General features: G+C 37.7%; 1 protein-coding gene across 1 annotated transcript in view; it reads left to right on the top strand.

The window, feature by feature from the left end:
* DNAJB9 (DnaJ heat shock protein family (Hsp40) member B9) overlaps window positions 1-16,573 on the top strand; it is a 700,153-nt gene extending 683,580 nt beyond the window's left edge. Inside the window, exons 20-21 of the transcript XR_010945587.1 lie at window positions 3,467-3,564; window positions 15,947-16,573. The gene's annotated coding sequence lies outside the window, so the exon portion shown is untranslated. The remainder of the gene's footprint in view (window positions 1-3,466; window positions 3,565-15,946) is intronic.
* Window positions 16,574-17,141: the final 568 nt, after the last annotated feature.

Raw genomic sequence — 17,141 nt, forward strand, 5'->3', positions numbered from 1 at the left:
GTGGACCAGTGTCCTGAAGTTGGCTTTCCCACCTCAGAGGCACAGCACTGACTCCTGACTGCAGCACCTAGAGCCTTTCATCCACACGGCTCAGAATAAAAGGCAGAAAAAATAGAAAGAAAGAATTAGTAGAAGTAGAAAGAGAGAAAGAAAGAAAGAAAGAAAGGAGGGAGGGAGGAAGGAAGGAAGCAAGGAGGAAAGGAAGGAAAAAAAGAAGGTAAAGTAAAATAAAATAGTTATTAAAATAAAAAATAAGAAAAAGAATTAGTAGAAGTAGAAAGAGAGAGAGAGAAAGAAAGACAGAAAGAAAGAAGGGAGGGAGGGAGGAAGGAAGGAAGGAGGGAAGGAAGGAAGAAAAGAAAGGAGATAAAGTAAATAAAATAAAGATAAAATATAATAAAGTTATTAAAATAAAAATTTAAACAAAAAAACGGACAGATAGAACCCTAGGACAAATGGTGGATGCAAAGCTATACAGACAAAATCTCACACAGAAGCATACACATACTCACAGAAAGAGGAAAAGGGGAAAAAATCATAAATCTTGCTTTCAAAATCTACCTCCTCAATTTGGGATGATTCGTTTTCTGAAGGAGGGAGGGAGGGAGGGAGGGAGGGAGGGAAGGAAGGAAGGAAGGAAGGAAGGAAGGAAGGAAGGAAGGAAGGAAGGAAGGAAGGAGAAAGAAAGAAAGAAAGAAACAGTATTAAAATAAAAAATAATTATTAAGAAAAAAAATTTTTTTAAAAATGGACGGATAGAACCCTAGGACAAATGGTGGAAGCAAAGCTATACAGACAAAATCTCACACAGAAGCACACACACACTCACAAAAAGAGGAAAAGGGGAAAAAATCATAAATCTTGCTCTCAAAGTCCACCTCCTCAATTTGGGATGATTCGTTTTCTATTCAGGTATTCCACAGATGCAGGGTACATCAAGTTGATTGTGGAGCTTTAATCCGCTGCACCTGAGGCTGCTGGAAGAGATTTCCCTTTCTCTTTGTTCGCACAGCTGCCGGGGTTCAGCTTTGGATTTGGCCCCGCCTCTGCGTGTAGGTCGCCGGAGGGCGTCTGTTCTTCGCTCAGACAGGACGGAGTTAAAGGAGCCGCTGGTTCGGGGGCTCTGGCTCACTCAGGCTATGGGGAGGGAGGGGCTCGGAGTGTGGGGCGGGCCTGCGGCAGCAGAGGCCAGCGTGACGTTGCACCAACTTAAGGCGCGCCGTGCGTTCTCCCGGGGAGTTGTCCCTGGATCCCGGGACCCTGGCAGTGGCGGGCTGCACAGGCTCCCCGGAAAGGGGGTGTGTATAGTGACCTGTGCTCGCACACAGGCTTCTTGCGGCGGCAGCAGCAGCCTTAGCGTCTCATGCCCGTCTCTGGGGTCCGCGCTTTTAGCCGCGGCTCGCGCCCGTCTCTGGAGCTCCTTTAAGCAGCGCTCTTAATCCCCTCTCCTTGCACACCAGGAAACAAAGAGGTAAGAAAAAGTCTCTTGCCTCTTCGACAGGTCCAGACTTTGCCCCGGACTCCCTCACGGCTAGCCGTGGCGCACTAATCCCCTGAAGGCTGTGCTCACGCCGCCAACCCCAGTCCTCTCCCGGCGCTCCGACCGAAGCCCCAGCCGCGCCCGCCCCGGCGGCTGAGCAGACAAGCCTCTCGGGTTGGCGAGTGCCGGTCGGCCCTGATCCTCTGTGCGGGAATCTCTCCGCTTTGCCCCCCGCACCGCTGTTGCTGTGCTCTTCTCCGCGGCTCCGAAGCTTTCCCCCTCCGCCACCCGTACTCTCCGCCCGCGAAGGGGCTTCCGTGTGTGTGCAAACTTTTCCTTCTTCACAGCTCCCTCCCACTGGTGCAGGTCCTGTCCCTATTCTTTTGTCTCTGTTTATTCTTTTTTATTTTGCCCTACCCAGGTACGTGGGGGGGGGGGGGGGTTCTTGCCTTTTGGGAAGTCTGAGGTCTTCTGCCAGCATTCAGTAGGTGCTCTGTAGGAGTTGTTCCACGTTCAGATGTATTTCAGGTGTATCGGAGGAAGGTGATCTCCGCGTCTTACTCTTCCGCCATCTTCCCAGAAGCCTCCCCAGCAAAACACATTTTAAGCAGAATTCCATAGGCTGAAAAGGCAAGATTTCTTAAAAGGACTAGATTTGCTGCAACCTCTTTTTTTTTTTTTTTTGCAGTACGCGGGCCTCTCACTGTTGTGGCCTCTCCCGTTGCGGAGCACAGGCTCCGGACGCGCAGGCTCAGCGGCCATGGCTCACGGGCCCAGCCGCTGCGCGGCATGTGGGATCTTCCCTGACCGGGGCACGGACCTGCATGAGCAGGTGGACTCTGTGCAGTGAGAGGCCCGCGTACCGCAAAAAAAAAAAAAAAAAAAAAAAAGAAGCACCAGCCTGGGAGACAGAGGACAAAGGACAAGGTATTCCTCGACTCTATTTCTAATGATCTTGTCTTTGCTGAGTGCACCTGACTTGCCTCCCATTAGTTCTGAGCCAAAGAAAAATAATTATTTCTTTCATATCCATGAATGTGTAAACTTTGTTCCACCCTCTCCCAAATAGGAGAATATATCCCACTTTAATATGCTCCAAGTTAATAAGAATGAGAGATTGTTGCATATGACTAATCAGCATGAGGTTCAACCCATAACCATTAATTGATTTTATAATAATTCCTGTGAAAGTCAGTATGGTACCATTGAGGAAAGAATTAGATTTAATATCGGCGAAACCTCAGTTGATATTCTAGTTCTAATACTAGTTGTGTGAACTTGATCAAGTTCCTTAAATTTGGGGGTCTTATCTGTAATGTGAGGTTAGCAATATCTACCTTCCAGTGTTGTTATGATGGTTAAATAAAATAATTGATATATGTAATGCACATCTTACATAGTGTTCCATAAATTATGATTTTTGTACTGGAAAAAACTCTGAAGTTTCATCTTCACTGATAGTTGTATTGCCTTTCTTCTGATAAACCTCAGATGCCTGTTACTTATTTTGTCCTCTTTGGACATTTGCTAAAGATTTGATGGTTATTCAGCTCTCTGGTGAGAAAATCTTTATACAAAGATTGCCATACTTTGTACCATGCTACCCTGCCTTTCTGGCCAACATTTGATTGGTCTATAACCAGCTGACTGATCAAAGAGCTAGTAGCCTATGGCTTAGTGTAGGGATATGACAAGAGTACAAAAAAAGCCATTTGTATCTTTCTTTGAGGGAATTTTTAATGTGACGCTCACAAAAATGTTTCTTCTTCTTTCCTATTTTCCAGTATACCCTCATAATAAATCCCCATTATTTGCATTTTGCCTGAGTGTGTCTCTGTTCATCCAGTGCAACTGAAAAGATAACATATAACGCAGTTCTTCCTTTCATTTCATTAATAATATGGTACCCATGTGATATTGTTAACGGTGAACATTTTTTCCTGTTAAAGAATGGTATTAAAGACCATTGTCTACTTTATTTTCAAGGAATAGAACGGCATCACTGGGAATTCCCCCAGAAGCACAAGAACTAGATATGAAGGATAAAACTGTCCACTGGTCCAGGTTCCTGATAAAATTACTATGTAAGTATCTAATGCTTATCTCACTTAGTATCAGAGTAAATGGTAACTGGGGGAAAAAATGATGGATTAGTTTAGCTGTGAAGTGTAATGGTTGCACAATTATATACAGTGCCACTAAGTGGAAATTTTAACCATAATCACTTTCAAGGGAGATAAAATTTTCAAATAGCCTCTTTGGAAGATTACTTAATTCATGTCTATAAATTATGTCAAAGATAAAAAGCATTATTTAAATGTTAGAGTATCATCTAATGTGCCTCAAAGAATTTAATTTATGTGCAAAATGACAATTACCAGTTTCTAATTAAATAGTAAGAGAGAATAATAGTCTAATGCTTTGATGATAGGCGCGCAGTCCTTGATTCCTAGAATCCAGATCTAAGTTTATTGGTCTTAGGCAACCTCTACTTTTTCTGCTTAGACTAAATGAAATTTTCTTCTCATGGGATTTGAAAAACGTAAGATCAGAGTGTTTGAATTTACTCTGACATTCTAAATATCATTGTTAATTGATTTTAACAGAGCTAATCAATTGTCTCCTTTAAATCTTAAATTAAAGAAGTTAAGTTAATCCTGTCTCCTTTAGCTCTTAAGACAAGGTGATGGAGACAAGTAGACATGAATGATTATTTTATTCTCATAGTAATATTACTATAATCATTCATTTGCTTTCATATGTATATGCATATGTTTAATATGTATGAATATGAAAAATGATTAAAATAGGATGTAAAAAGTTGTATATAATATTCTTTTTAATGGTAGACCGATAAAAAATCTCTATAGTGAATTTCATGTTTTAATTTAACGATGATATTAATACTTTTACCGTAAATCTACCAGCTAACAATTATCTGCATTATAGCCTTATTTAAGAATCAACTTAGAATGAAATAGAGCTGTATTTAAACTGAAGGCTTGACATTTTCTTGTCCTCAGCTCATGGTTATTTATTCTCAGCTTCAGTAGTAAGCCAGAGTATGCGATTAATTCATTCTTTCATCCATTCCATAAACTATTATTGAAACCCTCCTATGTGTCCTGGATATTCTGCTAAATTTAGAGAATGCAGAGAAAGTTGGATCTCATCTTCTGCTCAAATATTTTCCTCTCCAGGGAAAGGGATGCATACGTAGGTAAAGTACACCAATGCCTCAGGTTGTGAAGATAGTATATGCACTATACATTATGGGAGAATAGATGAAATACCTAACCAAGTCTGGGAAAGAACAGAGAAGACTTCCTGAAGTGTGTTTCCTGAATGGAGTATTAAAGGATGAGTAGCTGTTAGCCAGGGGATGTGAGGCAGGGAAGTAGTGAGCACATTCCAGTGAGATGGAGCAGTTTTAGCAAAGGGAAGATATAATGTTAATTTGGGGTATGCTGTAATGGTGTGTGTTTAAAAAGGGACCACTGGAACGTGAGGTCAGGAAAAGGCGGGAGCCAGGTCAAGATGGACCTTGCAGGCTAAGCTAAAAAACGTGGATATAATCAAATAAATCATGGGTTGCGGAGGGTTTTTTTGGGTTTTATCTCCTCAAGGAACCACTCATCACATACTTTTTCTCTGTAAGAACATTCAGTATCCTGCAATGACAAACATACCTTTGGTCTCATGGCTATGAAGAGAGGAGGATCTATACATTCTGGCTCTCCAGAAAGTATATACCCTAATTAGAGCTCTGGACTGAAAGTTACCTTTCATATTTCCTAAAAGAAAGATGCATCCTGATGGGTTAGGTAGTTCTGTTAGGCAATGTCTCAAGGATATCAGTCTAATTATCGTACCACTTACTATTCCATGTACCATTATACACTACATGCATATTTACATGCATGCATTAACAGATTCAACAAGCTAATTGATAGCCGAGTTCAGTGGTAGGATAGAAACTGTAAATTATCTATGTAAAAGAGTGATGTTTTATTTTTTTTTGCGGTACGCGGGCCTCTCACTGTTGTGGCCTCTCCCGCTGCGGAGCACAGGCTCCGGACGCGCAGGCTCAGCGGCCGTGGCTCACGGGCCCAGCCGCTCCGAGGCATGTGGGATCTTCCCGGACCGGGACACGAACCCGTGTCCCCTGCATCAGCAGGCGGACTCTCAACCACTGCGCCACCAGGGAAGCCCGTGAGTGATGCTTTTATGTTGAATAATCAGGCATTATATATTATAGGAGAAGGCCTTCTTCTGAACCTGGAAGCAAATTTTCATTATCTTACTTCTTGACTCACCCACAAGGAGTCAGAAAACTGTAGTTAATTTTTAGAATAAATTTAACTGTACAATTCCTTAGGGTCAGAGGAAACTCCAATAGTAATTAGCAACCTAGTTACCTAGGAGGCCTATACATTAAGTTCAGGATATGGAATTACCAGAAGAACCTGAAAAGAAATGGAAGGTTATTCCAAGTTATGTCTCATACTCTGAGTTTTTTTACTCTTAATTGGGGGAGCCATTGCCTTCCCTACCACATGAAGCTCCAATTAATCTTCAGGTACTGTTTAAGTAATGTGCATGTTAGTTCTACTTATAGGATGATAATCTATCATAAATGGCTAAATTTGTCCGAAAATAAAGCAAGAAGCTTCATTTCATGACCTTTTAATTTCTGTTAAGTTAAAATTATCTTTAGGGAATAAATTCACTTGCATTATCTACAAAATGGAGAGTATATGTCCCAGTTAATTTTGATGGCACGGTAATTCATTGAGATGTAAAATTGTGGATGTTTGGGAGGGTATACTGTTTTTTCCAGTGTTCTGGAAGAGCCCCATTACCATCCAATTCCAAAAAAGTGTTTCTTCTTCTTAGTCTCAGGAGCGCTTTCAAGCCCTAAGCATAGACCACTAGCTATTGTCAGGACGACCACACATGTCAGTTTTCCTGGGATAATATGATGCTGTCAGTGCTCTGCCCATACCCCCTCAGATCTCTTTTTTCCCATCTTTGCAAATGGAAGCTCCCAGTGTGGCTTCTGTGCCAACAGCTAGCACTTGTGTCTCTTTGTGGAAATTCTGCCCTCAGACTCCTATGATCGATCTCCTTTGCCTGAGTACCCAGAAAGATGCAATTGCCTGGGAATTTATATTCGTCCAGAGCTGTGCTCCACCAGTGACTGATGGATATGGAGGTTTAAATATACTTTCTTGTCCCGTGGCCCTCCCAGGTGTGATCCATATTCTTTCACTCTCCCAAGGCCTCTTGGGTAGGTTTGCCAAATTTAGCAAATAAAAAACAGGACAGCCAGCAAGGAATTGTTTTTTGGTATAAGTATGTCCCACGCAATGTTTGGAACATACTTATACCATAAAAAATTAATTATTGTTTAATTTAAAATCCATTGTGACTGGATGTCTTGTCCTTTGTCTGGTAAGTGCACTACCACGGGACTTCACTGGTGCAGCATTCTTGCTAGGCCTCTTTCCCATCACAGTTCTACTTCCCCACTCCTCTACCAGGTTTTCCTGGGAATACATCCTAAGAAATCACTTTAATATCAACCAGAGTCTGCTGCTGGGGAGCCTAATCTAAGACAGCCAGCTATATTTGTTGCCTTCTCATGATTATTAATACCTCTTACCCCCAAAATGCTCTGGTTTGGATGACGAATTCTGCGGTCACTCGAACTATTATAAGACAAAACTGATTGAGGACATTATGCTGTGTTCTCAAGAAATATATGGAACATGATGAATTAGTGACTAAGAGGTGGGAATTGGAAACATTATTATAGGGAAGAGCGGGCTTGGTCTAAGATCTATGGTTTCCAGAACAAGTGGGGATAATAAGTCAGGCTCTTGCAATATCCTGGAGAAGTTGGAGGATATTGCCTATTTACTGTGACTGAGAGGCTTAATGGTAGACATCAGGGTTTTTGTCCTTATCAAATATATGCCCTACACCCAAATATATCATAGAAATAGTGGAACAATCAGACTATAGAAGCTGTGCAGTTATGGACGGTGTTCCATATCAGCAAACAGAGTACTGATGTGAAGGATGTTCAGTGCCTTCACATGGCCCTGAGCTGCATATGGATTAGCCCTATAATAATCTAAATTAAATTTCCCATTAATCACAAAAGATGCAAATAAGTCATATTTAATTTGCTTCAAATAAAACTTTTTTTGTACATCCCTGTTTGTGTCGGGGTGGCCAAAAAGTTTGTTCAGGTTTTTCCGTAAGATGTTGAAGCTAATAATTTTTACCTTTTTAAGTTTTAGTTGTAACTTCTTCCAAGCATTTAAAGTGGCAACCCAATAAGTTTTGTATTTATTTGAAATTTGTGATATGAATCTAATTTCTAGATTTATAATCTAGATAATGTACAGGATCATTTTGATATTAACTTCCAGTGATCTCAAATAGCCATGAAAGTAAGACAAGTATTTCAGGAGGAGAAACGTACAGACTTAGCATGTGACTACCCTTGCAGGATTTAAAATTAAATGTGACAATTAAATTTCAGTCACTGTGCTATCATGCATTCATAAATTGAAAAATCACATATAAAGCTGAAGTCAAATATTAGATTCACCTTTACTTAATGGAAATATAAATTAAGTGAGATGAACAGGATGGTATTAAACATATAACAGCAAAGAGTATATTTTCCAATGCTTTAAAAAATGAGCTGTGTTCATCAGTTTCCTTGGCTGAATTAGTAAACATAACCCCAACTTTTAAATGCACTTAATTTTCTATTGTCAGTACTTTCTAAATGAAGAAATAAAATTTAGAAATTAGAAGACATGATGCATAGCCTTTATTCTAAGGTCAGACATATGATACTCAAAGCTAATGGAAAACATAATTCTAAGCCATAGCAAATGAGCCCTACCTACATAACAAACTGCTGATATCAGCCTGGAAACCATCTTGAATGTCAAGGGATATGCTCTTCATTTACAGTGTTTGATTATTCATATAAATATTTAATGAAAATATTATTAGACTATTCAGCTGAGTGAAATAAACTGATGGCACAAGTAGCTAAAGAAGCTTACTTAATATTCACTAAGTGAAGTGGCATAATAATTTATTTTGCATATTATATAAGTCTTGAGAGGTTTTATACTTTTAAACTTCTTAGCACTATTTAAAAGTCATCATTACTGCCATAACTATGAGTTTTTAGTGTATTTTTATGGTTAATGAAAATGTAACACACATTTTACAGGGAGAAAGAAGACCATCATCCACATAATGCTTGATGAAAATGAGGTACCTGATTCTGAAGTTTGACTTACCGTTAATATAGCTTCACTGAATCTCACCAAAAATGTTAACTTTATACTACATAAAATTACACAGTGGGTTTCTCAAGAGTAGAACTTAAATGATTAAATGGATAAGGTAGAAAGCTTTTTAACTATCATGTGGGCTTTGAGTTTTCAGGAAAATTGCGAGTCACCTGTTTTGAATCATACTTTTAAACACTGTTTTAGTGAGGTGATATAAAGAAAAAATTGGCAAGACAGGTTTTAAAGAATTGTTACAAGTTCATATATCTATGTGTAAAATTTTTCAAATTGTCTTTCTAAATGCTGCATATGTTAGTTGTTTTGGAAAAATATTTAAGTTCATACAGATGTATGCAGGATAGTAAAATACACAGAAAGAGAAAGTATATGTTCTAAAAATGTTCTTTGGACGTCAGGAACACAGAAGTGGCATCAACTTTTTTTTTTTAAGTTAGTAGAAAAAACAGATGACACTAGAGAATAAAGCATGTGTGTGCATGCACGTGCTCACATGCTTGTAATGTTAGCTCTTCAGTTTACCCCCAAATTATAAAAGGAATAAATCAATCATATTACTACTTAAAGGTGAGGCATAGGGCTTCCTTGGTGGCGCAGTGGTTGAGAATCTGCCTGCCAATGCAGGGGGCACGGGTTCGAGCCCTGGTCTGGGAAGATCCCACATGCCACGGAACAGCTAGGCCCGTGAGCCACAACTACTGAGCCTGTGCGTCTGGAGCCTATGCTCCGCAACAAGAGAGGCCGCAATAGTGAGAGGCCCACGCAACGTGATGAAGAGTGGCCCCCGCTTGCCGCAACTAGAGAAAGCCCTCGCACAGAAACGAAGACCCAACACAGCCAAAAAATAAATTAATTAATTTAAAAAAAGAAATCCAGGACACCAGTGGCTAGAGACAGAGCAGGTGCTTTACTTTAAAAAAAAAAAAAAAAAAAAGGTGAGGCATAACAAGCATTTGCTCAAGATTGCTTCCATTCTCCTTATTTGTAAGGAAACAAAGACAGTGAACCCAGTTACAGAAAAATGCTTAGGAACACTTCTGAGTAAACAATAAAAAGTAACCTTTATGTTCCTCAAACTTCAGCAGTTTATGATACAAACAAGCTTTTCAACCTGACAAATGTGGACAGAAATACAGAAGCACATTTAGAAGAGGCTACTAACCATGAGTAATCAGCATACTGTGTGTATCAGTCAGAATATCTTCCAGAAGGAAGAGTGAAGAGTCAGTGAATCTGACAAATCCATTAAATAGAAGTGAATTCAGAGAGCTCCTCTCTGAACTCCTCTCCCACAAAGAATTTACTGAAAAATGCAAGCTGGAACCAGTTCTAGAAAACAGCTTCAATTAGCATTTTTTAAAGTTAATTTTGAGGTATAGGAACACTGACAAAATACTTTTTTTAAGGAAAGCGTAAGTCATGTCACAGAGAAAATAGTACTCTATTTTCTAAGAGTATAATTTTATGGGGAATTTTTTGTTTTGCATTTGTTTTCTTACTACCTCTATTAATTTTATCTATTTAAAAATATATTCAGCCTTAGGGTAATGGCAGTCTAGAAAATTAGACCATTTTCAGTCTTAGGTAAAAATATACTAAAACTCACCTGGAAGACATTGCAGAGCTATCAAGGCAGTGAAGAATCATGGAGTCCAGGTCTGGGAGAAGAAAGAAATCCAGAGAGGTAAGCCTCATATTTGAGGGGGCTGATTTCTGAAGATACATCTCAAAACCAGAAATAAGAACAAGAGTTTCTACAACCTCCTATGACTCAGAGACAAAACTTGGTATTCACAGAGCATCAAAGAAGAATAATACTGGTGAATTCCCATATATTTTAAGTAAGGGTAAATGTGGGAGAGATTGGCATTTAAAGCTATTTCAGTATACCTTCTCAATCCTGACATTAGATCAAGGTGCTTTGAATTGCTGTGTCCCTGCTCACTTGCCAGTAGCAAGTATAAACTTTCTTTACTGGAATAGAATATCTTCCTAGGTTTACATTTATTTCTTTATTTTGTGAAATCAAAACAATACAGGCACATGAAGGAAGAAAAATTTTAAAGTAAAAACAAAATTAGAAGAAGAGGAAAGGGACTTCCCTGGTGGTGCAGTGGTTAAGAATCTGCCTGCCAATGCAGGGGACACGGGTTCGAGCCCTGGTCCAGGAAGATCCCACATGCCGCAGAGCAACTAAGCCTGTGCCCCACGACTACTGAACCTCCACTCTAGAGCCCACGAGCCACAACTACTGAAGTCCGTGCACCTAGAGCCCTTGCTCTGAAACAAGAGAAGCCACCACAATGAGAAGCCCACGCACCGCACCGAAGAGTAGCCCCCGCTCGCTGCAACTAGAGAAAGCCCGCGCACAGCAATGAAGACCCAAGGCAGCCATAAAGAAAGGAAGGAAGAAAGAAAGGACGGAAGAAGAAGAAGAAGAAGCAGAGGAGGAAGAGGTAGGGGAGGAAGAGGTAGGAGGAAGGGGTGGGGAAAGGGGAGGAATGGGTGGGGAAAGGGGAGGAAGAGGAGAAGGAGGAGGAGAAGAAAACAGACTATAAAAAAGGATCCACAGGGAATCCATTTAATGGAGTTGTCAGACACAAACTATGCAATCACTATTCTTAATATATTTAAGGAAATAAAGCACAAAATTAGATCTTTAGCAGAGCATGTATAAGAATTAGGTGTGTGCGTTATATACATACATACAGAAAATACATTAGAAAACAAATTGAAGCTATTGAACTAAAAAATAAAACAATTAAAATTACGTTCTAAATAGATTAATGTAATTTCATGTTCGTTACAGTTGAAGAAGGGTTAATGAATTGGAAGAAGTGTCAGGAGAATATAGCTAGAAGAAAGCCCAGAGACGCAAAATGATGGGCTGCGCAGAAGAGAAAGTTAAAAACCTAAGGGCAATAGTCGAGTCGTCTATCATATACGAAAATAGAAACAAAGGAGAAGAGAGAGATATTAGGCAAGAAAACAATGCATATAAACCAGACACAGCAAAAAAAGAAAAATGGTAAATCTACCTAATCTTATAATTTTAAAGTGATTGAATATATAATTTTTTTCAAAAAATAAATCTACAGTCCTTCTTGGTTTCACTAGTTCTACCAAATGGTTAAGAAAGAAATAACACTCCCATGACATAGAGATCTTTTCATATCTTTTTATGAGGTAAGGATACTCTTTGAAACTAAACCCAACAATGACATTACAAGGAAGGTAAAATGTAGATCAACTTTACTTTAAACATAGATTCAAAAATTATAAGCAAAATAAAAGCATATCCAATTCAGTATTATATAAAAAGGATGACATATCATGATCAAATTAGGTTTATTCCAGGAAGGAAAGGTGGGCTTAACCTTTAATAATCAACCAATTTAATTTTTCATATTAACAAAATAAAGGACAGATATATAATCTACTAAATTAGTACAGAAAATATTTGGTAAAATTAAACATCTATATATGATTTAAAAAAAAAAGCTTCTAAAAAATTAGGACTAGAAGAAACTTCCTTAATTTGATCATGGGTAGGCACAGAAAACATCAAGGAAACTTTGTATTTGATAGTGAACTACTGAATACTTTCTCTCCAAGATTAAGGCTAAAACAAAGATATCCTCTCTTAACACTTCTATTATGCATTATACCTGAAATCATAGCCAGTGCAATAAGGCAATTTTTTAAAAGGTAAAAGAATGGAAAAGGAAGGGAGAATACACATATTCATTATTAATGTGCAAATTTGACAGAGTTGTTGGATACTGTGTCAAAAAGTAGAAGTAAAATTTTGTGCATGTATATATAGCCTTTGCAATAGCATCAAAGTATTTTAAATACATTGCAATAAATCCTGTGAAAAGTTCTCACAGCACTAGAAATATTGTTAAGTATCATGTCCAAGAATGAAGAGATTTAATAATTTAAAGATGTTTTTACATTCCCTCAAATTGATTCGTAAATTCAATGTAATCCCAGTAAAAATGCCAGCAGGTTATTATTATGTGAACATTGGTAAACTGATAACTGGTTTGGAAATGCAAAGGGTATTCTCTTATCAGATATATACGCTTAATTATAAAGCAAGAATAATTACGAAAGTACTGGCTAAGATAAATAAATCAATGAAACAGAACAGATATATCAGAGCAGCCTCATGAATATATGCAATTTTATATGGTACAAGGGTGGTGCTGTAGACTGGTAGGGAAAGATTTTCATTTCAAAAAATGGGACAATGCCAAGTGGATATCCCTATGGGGAAAAAAAATAACTTGACCTTTCTTCAATTGCTGGTGCAGTACAGACTTTGGGAGGCACAAACATGAAAGATTTTGGAAAACATAAAAGAGCACTTTTATGATCTTGGGTAGAGAAATATTTTTAAACAGGACTCCTAAAAGCATTAATAATAAAAATCATTGAGAAATTGGACTAAGTTAAAATTATGTATCGGAAGTTACCAGAAAGAGAGAAAGGAAAATTAATGAAAACATTTGCAATCCATGTAATCTAGAAAAGACTCATATCCAGAATACAGAGAAACACAGAATCCAAAAGAAAACGGGCAAGAGACTTGAACAGGCACTTCACAAAACACGATATATCAAAATGGCCAATGAAAATACAAGAAGTGTGCAATCTCATTAATCATTGGAGAATGCAAATCAAAACTACTACAGCATACCACTAAACACCCTCCTGAAGGGCTATAAAGATTGGCAATACCAAGTTTTTACAAGAATTTAAAGCAACAGTATGCACCCCAGTGTTCATTGCAGCACTATTTACAATAGCCAGGTCATGGAAGCAACCTAAACGCCCATCGACAGACGGATAAAGAAGATGTGGTACATATATATACAATGGAATATTACTCAGCCATAAAAAGGAACGAAACTGGGTTATTTGTAGAGACGTGGATGGACCTAGAGACTTTCATACAGAATGAAGTCAGAAAGAGAAAAGCAAATATCATATATTAACGCATATATGTAGAATCTAGAAAAATGGTACAGATGAACTGGTTTGCAAGGCAGAAATAGAGACACAGATGTAGAGAACAAATGTATGGACACCAAAGGGGAAACCGGGGGGTGGTGGGATGAACTGGGAGATTGAGATTGACATATATACCCTAAGATGTATAAAATAACTAATAAGAACCTGCTGTATAGCACAGGGAACTCTACTTCACTTTGCTGTACAGTAGAAACTAACACAACATTGTAAAACAACTATATACCTCACCAAAAAAATAAATAATAAAACTAAAAAGAAACTTTAATATGGAAAAAAATTTAAAAACTAAAGCAACAGTATCTCTCATACACTGCTGATGGAAGTAAATTTTTGTATAAACACTTTGGAAAACCATTTGATATAATCTATTAACTTTAAAGGTAGATATTTTCCAGGATTTTGCAATTCCTTTCTGCTTCCAACATAGGTGGGTACACATGTGCAACAAGACTTGTCACAAAATATTCATAGCAGTGTTATTTAAAATTGCTAAAACCTGTAAGTAGTATAAATGGCTATCAAGAATGAAATGGATAAATGATTGTGATATAATTATTTCATGAAACCATCTATTGCACTGAAAATCAGCAAACCTCAGCAAACCTCAGCTACACATACAACACAGATGGAGCGTATAAACATAATGCTGATTAAAATATGCTAGACACAAAATAAGGCATTTTGTATTTTAAGAAGATATTAATTCAAAGGACCAAATACATGTATATGTTTCAGGCAAAACTGTCCTCCAGAATATATACTTCTTTTAATAGAACACGTTTATCTGTGAACTTGTAACCCCTAGCACAGTGCAGCATATGTTATTGAAAGACCTGCTGATTAGATGCATCCTTCAGTTGGGTAAATGTTTTAGTGAGTGAGCTATCTATTATTCTAATTGGATGACCTGCTATATAACCCAGATGTATTTTTTCTAAGCACTTTTGCATTTTGGAGTAGATACAGTGAAACCAAAGGGAATAGAAGGGGAGAGAATAAAACAAAAAAGAACTTGTTACAAAGTGTATGACGTTGGTCTCTTTAAAGAGATCATTTGGAATGAGTTTCTAAATGCCAGGCCGGGCTGATTTGGTTAGGGAAGGTAAATTGTTTTTCTTAGACTGAAATAATTAAATAGGAAATCAAGAAGACTACAAAAAAATGGTGCAGGCACAAGTACCAGTGACAGATTTGATTGGCCATCTCTAGAAGGTGTCACAAATCTGATGATGATCCAGTTCAGTTGAACTATGTCGTTAAGCTTGATGCTCTATCCTAAAACAGAGGTATTTCAGTTATAAACCCAGACCTCTATGCAGGATCAGTGTTCTATGGCAGTGGGAAATATTTATAAGATGCTGTCGTTGCCTTTCTTCATGACTTTAGGGAAGGCAAATGGAGTCTTTAGAATTCCAGCCTTTTTCTCTCCAAGTTGAACTTTTTGGCTGGATATTATACTCTTTAGCATTTCTCTGTAATACTAACCAATGTATGGCCAAGGGTAAATATCGTAGGGAAATGAGTCTCTTGTTGTCTCACTGTAGAAAGAATTGAATCCAAAATACCAGGGAAAATCAATAACTGAAATCCAGGTGAAGAACTCATAATTTGTTTCTCAGAATGTTGAAGCTAAAATAGGATACTGAAACTCTTCCCTTAAGCTTCAAAACAACAATCTTGTAATGCAAGATGGGATCTATGCGACTAAGTAACCAGATTTATTCCTTAAAAGAGAAAGCTGAGACTAGCATATAATTATAATCATATAATTAATATTTGAACATTAATTTTGACATGAAAGAGATTTTTAGCAAGGGTTCTTGTGACTAGTTGTCATTCCGGGGAACTCACTGATAATATCCTAAATATACAATGTCATGTCATTCTCTATTTCCGTGGAGGAAATAAATTTAACCTACAGCAGCATGAACCCAGTCACATATATTAAGGACTGTTTTGATAGAAAAGGTCTTTGAATTTAAGAATGAACTTATTTGGAAGGGAATTTGTGGTTTCTGCTACTGTGTAGTTGTTGAATAATAAGACTCACCCATCTAGTATGACTTTCATGCATTTCCAGCTGAAGCCAACAAAAGGAATCAGATACACTTTCAAGGATCTTTGCCATCATATAATTCTTCAAGACTGATGCAATATATTTTAAGAAGCATAATTCAAAGATCAGAAGACAGAGACATATGTAGCATTGTTGTGAGTACAAATCACTTCTGTAATATTTACAGTTATGGATAGATGGTAGATATTGAGCAATTTGCTTTCTTAACAATTTCCATGAAGAAGAATGCAAAATTTCCAATATATTAAGTTTTCTGATGATGGTACTTTATTACATAAAAAAAGTCTAATATAATACTGGAGTAAATTTTGATACATTTTATGTGGAATCAACGTATTTTTATAATAACAAGAAATCATACTTCTTTTGTAGAAAATTGTATATCATACATTATTGGTACCAAAAAATATTTAATTTGATTTGCTTAAATACTTTCCAGATCCTCAAGATCTTATTTAAAAAATTTAATGAAAATTGAACCCTGTAAAAAGTCACTGTGTGGTTAAGATTAAATTAAATCATATTCTTTCCCAGGCTTGGTATTCTCATCCTAAATGTTACCATAACATAGTTGTGATTTTAATCACCATGTCTTTCTGGGCCCAATTTATTAAAATACAACAAAATGAATTTTAAAGTCTACATTTTTATGCATAATATTACATTTTACATGTTTTTCAAATATTTATGCTATTTACCTTAAATTATACTTTTTAAATTTACTTTTAAATTATACTGTTTTTTACCTTAAATTATACAAAGGAAAGGCATTTCCTTTCTATTTCCTTTGAGTATAAACATTATGAGAAGACACAACATCAGAATACCAGTGTTTAGAATAAAACATGAATTTAAGAAGTATTCATAATTTTCCTTATGGAATAAATTCAAACTTGTCTTTTACTTTTTTTTTTTTTTTGCGGTACGCAGGCCTCTCACTGTTGTGGCCTTTCCCGTTGCGGAGCACAGGCTCCGGACGCGCAGGCTCAGTGGCCATGGCTCACGGGCCCAGCCACTCTGCGGCATGTGGGATCTCCCCAGACCGGGGCACGAACCCGTGTCCCCTGCATCGGCAGGCGGACTCTCAACCACTGCGACACCAGGGAAGCCCCTTTTACTTTTTTAAAAAAATGTATTATTTATTTTTTGGCTGCGTTGGGTCTTCGTTGCTGCGCACAGGCTTTTTCTAGTTGCGGCG

The sequence above is a fragment of the Pseudorca crassidens genome, chromosome 8, assembly GCF_039906515.1.
Source record: "Pseudorca crassidens isolate mPseCra1 chromosome 8, mPseCra1.hap1, whole genome shotgun sequence".
In the NCBI taxonomy this organism is placed as follows: domain Eukaryota; kingdom Metazoa; phylum Chordata; class Mammalia; order Artiodactyla; family Delphinidae; genus Pseudorca; species Pseudorca crassidens.